The 9372-nt window shown below is 55.1% G+C and overlaps 19 non-coding genes across 19 annotated transcripts; all 19 read left to right on the top strand.

The window, feature by feature from the left end:
• Nucleotides 1-67: 67 nt before the first annotated feature.
• LOC127805255 (5S ribosomal RNA) lies at nucleotides 68-186 on the top strand. The gene has a single exon (XR_008024005.1). It is a non-coding gene; the product is annotated as a 5S ribosomal RNA (ribosomal RNA).
• Nucleotides 187-557: 371 nt separating this feature from the next.
• Nucleotides 558-676, top strand: LOC127805254 (5S ribosomal RNA). The gene has a single exon (XR_008024004.1). It is a non-coding gene; the product is annotated as a 5S ribosomal RNA (ribosomal RNA).
• Nucleotides 677-1048: 372 nt separating this feature from the next.
• Nucleotides 1049-1167, top strand: LOC127805253 (5S ribosomal RNA). Its single transcript, XR_008024003.1, has one exon. It is a non-coding gene; the product is annotated as a 5S ribosomal RNA (ribosomal RNA).
• A 372-nt stretch (nucleotides 1168-1539) lies between these two features.
• Nucleotides 1540-1658, top strand: LOC127805251 (5S ribosomal RNA). Its single transcript, XR_008024002.1, has one exon. It is a non-coding gene; the product is annotated as a 5S ribosomal RNA (ribosomal RNA).
• Nucleotides 1659-2029: 371 nt separating this feature from the next.
• Nucleotides 2030-2148, top strand: LOC127805249 (5S ribosomal RNA). The gene has a single exon (XR_008024000.1). It is a non-coding gene; the product is annotated as a 5S ribosomal RNA (ribosomal RNA).
• A 371-nt stretch (nucleotides 2149-2519) lies between these two features.
• On the top strand, nucleotides 2520-2638 carry LOC127805248 (5S ribosomal RNA). The gene has a single exon (XR_008023999.1). It is a non-coding gene; the product is annotated as a 5S ribosomal RNA (ribosomal RNA).
• A 372-nt stretch (nucleotides 2639-3010) lies between these two features.
• LOC127805247 (5S ribosomal RNA) lies at nucleotides 3011-3129 on the top strand. The gene has a single exon (XR_008023998.1). It is a non-coding gene; the product is annotated as a 5S ribosomal RNA (ribosomal RNA).
• A 370-nt stretch (nucleotides 3130-3499) lies between these two features.
• Nucleotides 3500-3618, top strand: LOC127805246 (5S ribosomal RNA). Its single transcript, XR_008023997.1, has one exon. It is a non-coding gene; the product is annotated as a 5S ribosomal RNA (ribosomal RNA).
• A 371-nt stretch (nucleotides 3619-3989) lies between these two features.
• On the top strand, nucleotides 3990-4108 carry LOC127805245 (5S ribosomal RNA). Its single transcript, XR_008023996.1, has one exon. It is a non-coding gene; the product is annotated as a 5S ribosomal RNA (ribosomal RNA).
• Nucleotides 4109-4478: 370 nt separating this feature from the next.
• Nucleotides 4479-4597, top strand: LOC127805244 (5S ribosomal RNA). The gene has a single exon (XR_008023995.1). It is a non-coding gene; the product is annotated as a 5S ribosomal RNA (ribosomal RNA).
• A 372-nt stretch (nucleotides 4598-4969) lies between these two features.
• LOC127805243 (5S ribosomal RNA) lies at nucleotides 4970-5088 on the top strand. The gene has a single exon (XR_008023994.1). It is a non-coding gene; the product is annotated as a 5S ribosomal RNA (ribosomal RNA).
• A 372-nt stretch (nucleotides 5089-5460) lies between these two features.
• On the top strand, nucleotides 5461-5579 carry LOC127805242 (5S ribosomal RNA). Its single transcript, XR_008023993.1, has one exon. It is a non-coding gene; the product is annotated as a 5S ribosomal RNA (ribosomal RNA).
• Nucleotides 5580-5949: 370 nt separating this feature from the next.
• On the top strand, nucleotides 5950-6068 carry LOC127805241 (5S ribosomal RNA). The gene has a single exon (XR_008023992.1). It is a non-coding gene; the product is annotated as a 5S ribosomal RNA (ribosomal RNA).
• Nucleotides 6069-6438: 370 nt separating this feature from the next.
• On the top strand, nucleotides 6439-6557 carry LOC127805240 (5S ribosomal RNA). The gene has a single exon (XR_008023991.1). It is a non-coding gene; the product is annotated as a 5S ribosomal RNA (ribosomal RNA).
• A 369-nt stretch (nucleotides 6558-6926) lies between these two features.
• Nucleotides 6927-7045, top strand: LOC127805238 (5S ribosomal RNA). Its single transcript, XR_008023989.1, has one exon. It is a non-coding gene; the product is annotated as a 5S ribosomal RNA (ribosomal RNA).
• A 370-nt stretch (nucleotides 7046-7415) lies between these two features.
• Nucleotides 7416-7534, top strand: LOC127805237 (5S ribosomal RNA). Its single transcript, XR_008023988.1, has one exon. It is a non-coding gene; the product is annotated as a 5S ribosomal RNA (ribosomal RNA).
• A 371-nt stretch (nucleotides 7535-7905) lies between these two features.
• LOC127805235 (5S ribosomal RNA) lies at nucleotides 7906-8024 on the top strand. Its single transcript, XR_008023987.1, has one exon. It is a non-coding gene; the product is annotated as a 5S ribosomal RNA (ribosomal RNA).
• Nucleotides 8025-8395: 371 nt separating this feature from the next.
• LOC127805234 (5S ribosomal RNA) lies at nucleotides 8396-8514 on the top strand. Its single transcript, XR_008023986.1, has one exon. It is a non-coding gene; the product is annotated as a 5S ribosomal RNA (ribosomal RNA).
• Nucleotides 8515-8886: 372 nt separating this feature from the next.
• On the top strand, nucleotides 8887-9005 carry LOC127805233 (5S ribosomal RNA). Its single transcript, XR_008023985.1, has one exon. It is a non-coding gene; the product is annotated as a 5S ribosomal RNA (ribosomal RNA).
• The last annotated feature ends 367 nt before the right edge of the window (nucleotides 9006-9372 follow it).

The following is a 9372-nucleotide window of genomic DNA, read 5'->3' as shown; positions in this document are numbered from 1 at the left end:
GGGGGCAGGGAGCGATCCGCGCCCCCCTGGACGATGCCATAAATGAACAGAGGCAACCTTAGTGTGCGGGTGCGATCATACCAGCACTAATGCACCGGATCCCATCAGAACTCCGAAGTTAAGCGTGCTTGGGCGAGAGCAGTACTAGGATGGGTGACCCCCTGGGAAGTCCTCGTGTTGCACCCCTTTTTTTTGCTCCTTTCCAGTCCTCCCCGAGAAACGGTTCCGCGTCGGCGTAACCGTATTCCCCGTTTTTCCCCTGTGTTCTGGACTGTTGGGGTTCAGCGTTCGCTACAGTTTTCACGGTTTAAGGTTCCTTAACGTTCCCGGAGCTCATTTAAGAGCGAAAATCGTTAGGGATTTATAACCGCCTCCGGATCTTTGCAGCGTGCAGATCTTTAAAAAAAAAACGTACGCCGCCTCCGAATCGGTCGGCGACTTTCGCTTCTGGCTTCTTACCGGTCCCGAGCGGGCCCCACTCATCGTGGAGGGGGGCAGGGAGCGATCCGCGCCCCCCTGGACGATGCCATAAATGAACAGAGGCAACCTTAGTGTGCGGGTGCGATCATACCAGCACTAATGCACCGGATCCCATCAGAACTCCGAAGTTAAGCGTGCTTGGGCGAGAGCAGTACTAGGATGGGTGACCCCCTGGGAAGTCCTCGTGTTGCACCCCTTTTTTTTGCTCCTTTCCAGTCCTCCCCGAGAAACGGTTCCGCGTCGGCGTAACCGTATTCCCCGTTTTTCCCCTGTGTTCTGGACTGTTGGGGTTCAGCGTTCGCTACAGTTTTCACGGTTTAAGGTTCCTTAACGTTCCCGGAGCTCATTTAAGAGCGAAAATCGTTAGGGATTTATAACCGCCTCCGGATCTTTGCAGCGTGCAGATCTTTAAAAAAAAAAACGTACGCCGCCTCCGAATCGGTCGGCGACTTTCGCTTCTGGCTTCTTACCGGTCCCGAGCGGGCCCCACTCATCGTGGAGGGGGGCAGGGAGCGATCCGCGCCCCCCTGGACGATGCCATAAATGAACAGAGGCAACCTTAGTGTGCGGGTGCGATCATACCAGCACTAATGCACCGGATCCCATCAGAACTCCGAAGTTAAGCGTGCTTGGGCGAGAGCAGTACTAGGATGGGTGACCCCCTGGGAAGTCCTCGTGTTGCACCCCTTTTTTTTGCTCCTTTCCAGTCCTCCCCGAGAAACGGTTCCGCGTCGGCGTAACCGTATTCCCCGTTTTTCCCCTGTGTTCTGGACTGTTGGGGTTCAGCGTTCGCTACAGTTTTCACGGTTTAAGGTTCCTTAACGTTCCCGGAGCTCATTTAAGAGCGAAAATCGTTAGGGATTTATAACCGCCTCCGGATCTTTGCAGCGTGCAGATCTTTAAAAAAAAAAACGTACGCCGCCTCCGAATCGGTCGGCGACTTTCGCTTCTGGCTTCTTACCGGTCCCGAGCGGGCCCCACTCATCGTGGAGGGGGGCAGGGAGCGATCCGCGCCCCCCTGGACGATGCCATAAATGAACAGAGGCAACCTTAGTGTGCGGGTGCGATCATACCAGCACTAATGCACCGGATCCCATCAGAACTCCGAAGTTAAGCGTGCTTGGGCGAGAGCAGTACTAGGATGGGTGACCCCCTGGGAAGTCCTCGTGTTGCACCCCTTTTTTTTGCTCCTTTCCAGTCCTCCCCGAGAAACGGTTCCGCGTCGGCGTAACCGTATTCCCCGTTTTTCCCCTGTGTTCTGGACTGTTGGGGTTCAGCGTTCGCTACAGTTTTCACGGTTTAAGGTTCCTTAACGTTCCCGGAGCTCATTTAAGAGCGAAAATCGTTAGGGATTTATAACCGCCTCCGGATCTTTGCAGCGTGCAGATCTTTAAAAAAAAAACGTACGCCGCCTCCGAATCGGTCGGCGACTTTCGCTTCTGGCTTCTTACCGGTCCCGAGCGGGCCCCACTCATCGTGGAGGGGGGCAGGGAGCGATCCGCGCCCCCCTGGACGATGCCATAAATGAACAGAGGCAACCTTAGTGTGCGGGTGCGATCATACCAGCACTAATGCACCGGATCCCATCAGAACTCCGAAGTTAAGCGTGCTTGGGCGAGAGCAGTACTAGGATGGGTGACCCCCTGGGAAGTCCTCGTGTTGCACCCCTTTTTTTTGCTCCTTTCCAGTCCTCCCCGAGAAACGGTTCCGCGTCGGCGTAACCGTATTCCCCGTTTTTCCCCTGTGTTCTGGACTGTTGGGGTTCAGCGTTCGCTACAGTTTTCACGGTTTAAGGTTCCTTAACGTTCCCGGAGCTCATTTAAGAGCGAAAATCGTTAGGGATTTATAACCGCCTCCGGATCTTTGCAGCGTGCAGATCTTTAAAAAAAAAACGTACGCCGCCTCCGAATCGGTCGGCGACTTTCGCTTCTGGCTTCTTACCGGTCCCGAGCGGGCCCCACTCATCGTGGAGGGGGGCAGGGAGCGATCCGCGCCCCCCTGGACGATGCCATAAATGAACAGAGGCAACCTTAGTGTGCGGGTGCGATCATACCAGCACTAATGCACCGGATCCCATCAGAACTCCGAAGTTAAGCGTGCTTGGGCGAGAGCAGTACTAGGATGGGTGACCCCCTGGGAAGTCCTCGTGTTGCACCCCTTTTTTTTGCTCCTTTCCAGTCCTCCCCGAGAAACGGTTCCGCGTCGGCGTAACCGTATTCCCCGTTTTTCCCCTGTGTTCTGGACTGTTGGGGTTCAGCGTTCGCTACAGTTTTCACGGTTTAAGGTTCCTTAACGTTCCCGGAGCTCATTTAAGAGCGAAAATCGTTAGGGATTTATAACCGCCTCCGGATCTTTGCAGCGTGCAGATCTTTAAAAAAAAAAACGTACGCCGCCTCCGAATCGGTCGGCGACTTTCGCTTCTGGCTTCTTACCGGTCCCGAGCGGGCCCCACTCATCGTGGAGGGGGGCAGGGAGCGATCCGCGCCCCCCTGGACGATGCCATAAATGAACAGAGGCAACCTTAGTGTGCGGGTGCGATCATACCAGCACTAATGCACCGGATCCCATCAGAACTCCGAAGTTAAGCGTGCTTGGGCGAGAGCAGTACTAGGATGGGTGACCCCCTGGGAAGTCCTCGTGTTGCACCCCTTTTTTTTGCTCCTTTCCAGTCCTCCCCGAGAAACGGTTCCGCGTCGGCGTAACCGTATTCCCCGTTTTTCCCCTGTGTTCTGGACTGTTGGGGTTCAGCGTTCGCTACAGTTTTCACGGTTTAAGGTTCCTTAACGTTCCCGGAGCTCATTTAAGAGCGAAAATCGTTAGGGATTTATAACCGCCTCCGGATCTTTGCAGCGTGCAGATCTTTAAAAAAAAAACGTACGCCGCCTCCGAATCGGTCGGCGACTTTCGCTTCTGGCTTCTTACCGGTCCCGAGCGGGCCCCACTCATCGTGGAGGGGGGCAGGGAGCGATCCGCGCCCCCTGGACGATGCCATAAATGAACAGAGGCAACCTTAGTGTGCGGGTGCGATCATACCAGCACTAATGCACCGGATCCCATCAGAACTCCGAAGTTAAGCGTGCTTGGGCGAGAGCAGTACTAGGATGGGTGACCCCCTGGGAAGTCCTCGTGTTGCACCCCTTTTTTTTGCTCCTTTCCAGTCCTCCCCGAGAAACGGTTCCGCGTCGGCGTAACCGTATTCCCCGTTTTTCCCCTGTGTTCTGGACTGTTGGGGTTCAGCGTTCGCTACAGTTTTCACGGTTTAAGGTTCCTTAACGTTCCCGGAGCTCATTTAAGAGCGAAAATCGTTAGGGATTTATAACCGCCTCCGGATCTTTGCAGCGTGCAGATCTTTAAAAAAAAAACGTACGCCGCCTCCGAATCGGTCGGCGACTTTCGCTTCTGGCTTCTTACCGGTCCCGAGCGGGCCCCACTCATCGTGGAGGGGGGCAGGGAGCGATCCGCGCCCCCCTGGACGATGCCATAAATGAACAGAGGCAACCTTAGTGTGCGGGTGCGATCATACCAGCACTAATGCACCGGATCCCATCAGAACTCCGAAGTTAAGCGTGCTTGGGCGAGAGCAGTACTAGGATGGGTGACCCCCTGGGAAGTCCTCGTGTTGCACCCCTTTTTTTTGCTCCTTTCCAGTCCTCCCGAGAAACGGTTCCGCGTCGGCGTAACCGTATTCCCCGTTTTTCCCCTGTGTTCTGGACTGTTGGGGTTCAGCGTTCGCTACAGTTTTCACGGTTTAAGGTTCCTTAACGTTCCCGGAGCTCATTTAAGAGCGAAAATCGTTAGGGATTTATAACCGCCTCCGGATCTTTGCAGCGTGCAGATCTTTAAAAAAAAAACGTACGCCGCCTCCGAATCGGTCGGCGACTTTCGCTTCTGGCTTCTTACCGGTCCCGAGCGGGCCCCACTCATCGTGGAGGGGGGCAGGGAGCGATCCGCGCCCCCCTGGACGATGCCATAAATGAACAGAGGCAACCTTAGTGTGCGGGTGCGATCATACCAGCACTAATGCACCGGATCCCATCAGAACTCCGAAGTTAAGCGTGCTTGGGCGAGAGCAGTACTAGGATGGGTGACCCCCTGGGAAGTCCTCGTGTTGCACCCCTTTTTTTTGCTCCTTTCCAGTCCTCCCCGAGAAACGGTTCCGCGTCGGCGTAACCGTATTCCCCGTTTTTCCCCTGTGTTCTGGACTGTTGGGGTTCAGCGTTCGCTACAGTTTTCACGGTTTAAGGTTCCTTAACGTTCCCGGAGCTCATTTAAGAGCGAAAATCGTTAGGGATTTATAACCGCCTCCGGATCTTTGCAGCGTGCAGATCTTTAAAAAAAAAAACGTACGCCGCCTCCGAATCGGTCGGCGACTTTCGCTTCTGGCTTCTTACCGGTCCCGAGCGGGCCCCACTCATCGTGGAGGGGGGCAGGGAGCGATCCGCGCCCCCCTGGACGATGCCATAAATGAACAGAGGCAACCTTAGTGTGCGGGTGCGATCATACCAGCACTAATGCACCGGATCCCATCAGAACTCCGAAGTTAAGCGTGCTTGGGCGAGAGCAGTACTAGGATGGGTGACCCCCTGGGAAGTCCTCGTGTTGCACCCCTTTTTTTTGCTCCTTTCCAGTCCTCCCCGAGAAACGGTTCCGCGTCGGCGTAACCGTATTCCCCGTTTTTCCCCTGTGTTCTGGACTGTTGGGGTTCAGCGTTCGCTACAGTTTTCACGGTTTAAGGTTCCTTAACGTTCCCGGAGCTCATTTAAGAGCGAAAATCGTTAGGGATTTATAACCGCCTCCGGATCTTTGCAGCGTGCAGATCTTTAAAAAAAAAAACGTACGCCGCCTCCGAATCGGTCGGCGACTTTCGCTTCTGGCTTCTTACCGGTCCCGAGCGGGCCCCACTCATCGTGGAGGGGGGCAGGGAGCGATCCGCGCCCCCCTGGACGATGCCATAAATGAACAGAGGCAACCTTAGTGTGCGGGTGCGATCATACCAGCACTAATGCACCGGATCCCATCAGAACTCCGAAGTTAAGCGTGCTTGGGCGAGAGCAGTACTAGGATGGGTGACCCCCTGGGAAGTCCTCGTGTTGCACCCCTTTTTTTTGCTCCTTTCCAGTCCTCCCCGAGAAACGGTTCCGCGTCGGCGTAACCGTATTCCCGTTTTTCCCCTGTGTTCTGGACTGTTGGGGTTCAGCGTTCGCTACAGTTTTCACGGTTTAAGGTTCCTTAACGTTCCCGGAGCTCATTTAAGAGCGAAAATCGTTAGGGATTTATAACCGCCTCCGGATCTTTGCAGCGTGCAGATCTTTAAAAAAAAAAACGTACGCCGCCTCCGAATCGGTCGGCGACTTTCGCTTCTGGCTTCTTACCGGTCCCGAGCGGGCCCCACTCATCGTGGAGGGGGGCAGGGAGCGATCCGCGCCCCCTGGACGATGCCATAAATGAACAGAGGCAACCTTAGTGTGCGGGTGCGATCATACCAGCACTAATGCACCGGATCCCATCAGAACTCCGAAGTTAAGCGTGCTTGGGCGAGAGCAGTACTAGGATGGGTGACCCCCTGGGAAGTCCTCGTGTTGCACCCCTTTTTTTTGCTCCTTTCCAGTCCTCCCCGAGAAACGGTTCCGCGTCGGCGTAACCGTATTCCCCGTTTTTCCCCTGTGTTCTGGACTGTTGGGGTTCAGCGTTCGCTACAGTTTTCACGGTTTAAGGTTCCTTAACGTTCCCGGAGCTCATTTAAGAGCGAAAATCGTTAGGGATTTATAACCGCCTCCGGATCTTTGCAGCGTGCAGATCTTTAAAAAAAAAACGTACGCCGCCTCCGAATCGGTCGGCGACTTTCGCTTCTGGCTTCTTACCGGTCCCGAGCGGGCCCCACTCATCGTGGAGGGGGGCAGGGAGCGATCCGCGCCCCCTGGACGATGCCATAAATGAACAGAGGCAACCTTAGTGTGCGGGTGCGATCATACCAGCACTAATGCACCGGATCCCATCAGAACTCCGAAGTTAAGCGTGCTTGGGCGAGAGCAGTACTAGGATGGGTGACCCCCTGGGAAGTCCTCGTGTTGCACCCCTTTTTTTTGCTCCTTTCCAGTCCTCCCCGAGAAACGGTTCCGCGTCGGCGTAACCGTATTCCCCGTTTTTCCCTGTGTTCTGGACTGTTGGGGTTCAGCGTTCGCTACAGTTTTCACGGTTTAAGGTTCCTTAACGTTCCCGGAGCTCATTTAAGAGCGAAAATCGTTAGGGATTTATAACCGCCTCCGGATCTTTGCAGCGTGCAGATCTTTAAAAAAAAAACGTACGCCGCCTCCGAATCGGTCGGCGACTTTCGCTTCTGGCTTCTTACCGGTCCCGAGCGGGCCCCACTCATCGTGGAGGGGGGCAGGGAGCGATCCGCGCCCCCTGGACGATGCCATAAATGAACAGAGGCAACCTTAGTGTGCGGGTGCGATCATACCAGCACTAATGCACCGGATCCCATCAGAACTCCGAAGTTAAGCGTGCTTGGGCGAGAGCAGTACTAGGATGGGTGACCCCCTGGGAAGTCCTCGTGTTGCACCCCTTTTTTTTGCTCCTTTCCAGTCCTCCCCGAGAAACGGTTCCGCGTCGGCGTAACCGTATTCCCGTTTTTCCCCTGTGTTCTGGACTGTTGGGGTTCAGCGTTCGCTACAGTTTTCACGGTTTAAGGTTCCTTAACGTTCCCGGAGCTCATTTAAGAGCGAAAATCGTTAGGGATTTATAACCGCCTCCGGATCTTTGCAGCGTGCAGATCTTTAAAAAAAAAACGTACGCCGCCTCCGAATCGGTCGGCGACTTTCGCTTCTGGCTTCTTACCGGTCCCGAGCGGGCCCCACTCATCGTGGAGGGGGGCAGGGAGCGATCCGCGCCCCCCTGGACGATGCCATAAATGAACAGAGGCAACCTTAGTGTGCGGGTGCGATCATACCAGCACTAATGCACCGGATCCCATCAGAACTCCGAAGTTAAGCGTGCTTGGGCGAGAGCAGTACTAGGATGGGTGACCCCCTGGGAAGTCCTCGTGTTGCACCCCTTTTTTTTGCTCCTTTCCAGTCCTCCCCGAGAAACGGTTCCGCGTCGGCGTAACCGTATTCCCCGTTTTTCCCCTGTGTTCTGGACTGTTGGGGTTCAGCGTTCGCTACAGTTTTCACGGTTTAAGGTTCCTTAACGTTCCCGGAGCTCATTTAAGAGCGAAAATCGTTAGGGATTTATAACCGCCTCCGGATCTTTGCAGCGTGCAGATCTTTAAAAAAAAAACGTACGCCGCCTCCGAATCGGTCGGCGACTTTCGCTTCTGGCTTCTTACCGGTCCCGAGCGGGCCCCACTCATCGTGGAGGGGGGCAGGGAGCGATCCGCGCCCCCCTGGACGATGCCATAAATGAACAGAGGCAACCTTAGTGTGCGGGTGCGATCATACCAGCACTAATGCACCGGATCCCATCAGAACTCCGAAGTTAAGCGTGCTTGGGCGAGAGCAGTACTAGGATGGGTGACCCCCTGGGAAGTCCTCGTGTTGCACCCCTTTTTTTTGCTCCTTTCCAGTCCTCCCCGAGAAACGGTTCCGCGTCGGCGTAACCGTATTCCCCGTTTTTCCCCTGTGTTCTGGACTGTTGGGGTTCAGCGTTCGCTACAGTTTTCACGGTTTAAGGTTCCTTAACGTTCCCGGAGCTCATTTAAGAGCGAAAATCGTTAGGGATTTATAACCGCCTCCGGATCTTTGCAGCGTGCAGATCTTTAAAAAAAAAACGTACGCCGCCTCCGAATCGGTCGGCGACTTTCGCTTCTGGCTTCTTACCGGTCCCGAGCGGGCCCCACTCATCGTGGAGGGGGGCAGGGAGCGATCCGCGCCCCCCTGGACGATGCCATAAATGAACAGAGGCAACCTTAGTGTGCGGGTGCGATCATACCAGCACTAATGCACCGGATCCCATCAGAACTCCGAAGTTAAGCGTGCTTGGGCGAGAGCAGTACTAGGATGGGTGACCCCCTGGGAAGTCCTCGTGTTGCACCCCTTTTTTTTGCTCCTTTCCAGTCCTCCCCGAGAAACGGTTCCGCGTCGGCGTAACCGTATTCCCCGTTTTTCCCCTGTGTTCTGGACTGTTGGGGTTCAGCGTTCGCTACAGTTTTCACGGTTTAAGGTTCCTTAACGTTCCCGGAGCTCATTTAAGAGCGAAAATCGTTAGGGATTTATAACCGCCTCCGGATCTTTGCAGCGTGCAGATCTTTAAAAAAAAAAACGTACGCCGCCTCCGAATCGGTCGGCGACTTTCGCTTCTGGCTTCTTACCGGTCCCGAGCGGGCCCCACTCATCGTGGAGGGGGGCAGGGAGCGATCCGCGCCCCCCTGGACGATGCCATAAATGAACAGAGGCAACCTTAGTGTGCGGGTGCGATCATACCAGCACTAATGCACCGGATCCCATCAGAACTCCGAAGTTAAGCGTGCTTGGGCGAGAGCAGTACTAGGATGGGTGACCCCCTGGGAAGTCCTCGTGTTGCACCCCTTTTTTTTGCTCCTTTCCAGTCCTCCCCGAGAAACGGTTCCGCGTCGGCGTAACCGTATTCCCCGTTTTTCCCCTGTGTTCTGGACTGTTGGGGTTCAGCGTTCGCTACAGTTTTCACGGTTTAAGGTTCCTTAACGTTCCCGGAGCTCATTTAAGAGCGAAAATCGTTAGGGATTTATAACCGCCTCCGGATCTTTGCAGCGTGCAGATCTTTAAAAAAAAAACGTACGCCGCCTCCGAATCGGTCGGCGACTTTCGCTTCTGGCTTCTTACCGGTCCCGAGCGGGCCCCACTCATCGTGGAGGGGGGCAGGGAGCGATCCGCGCCCCCCTGGACGATGCCATAAATGAACAGAGGCAACCTTAGT

Source organism: Diospyros lotus, chromosome 6 (genome assembly GCF_014633365.1).
Source record: "Diospyros lotus cultivar Yz01 chromosome 6, ASM1463336v1, whole genome shotgun sequence".
NCBI classification, from domain to species: Eukaryota; Viridiplantae; Streptophyta; class Magnoliopsida; order Ericales; family Ebenaceae; genus Diospyros; species Diospyros lotus.
The sequence above is the reverse complement of the archived record's forward strand: the minus strand, read 5'-3'. Positions and strand labels throughout refer to the sequence as shown.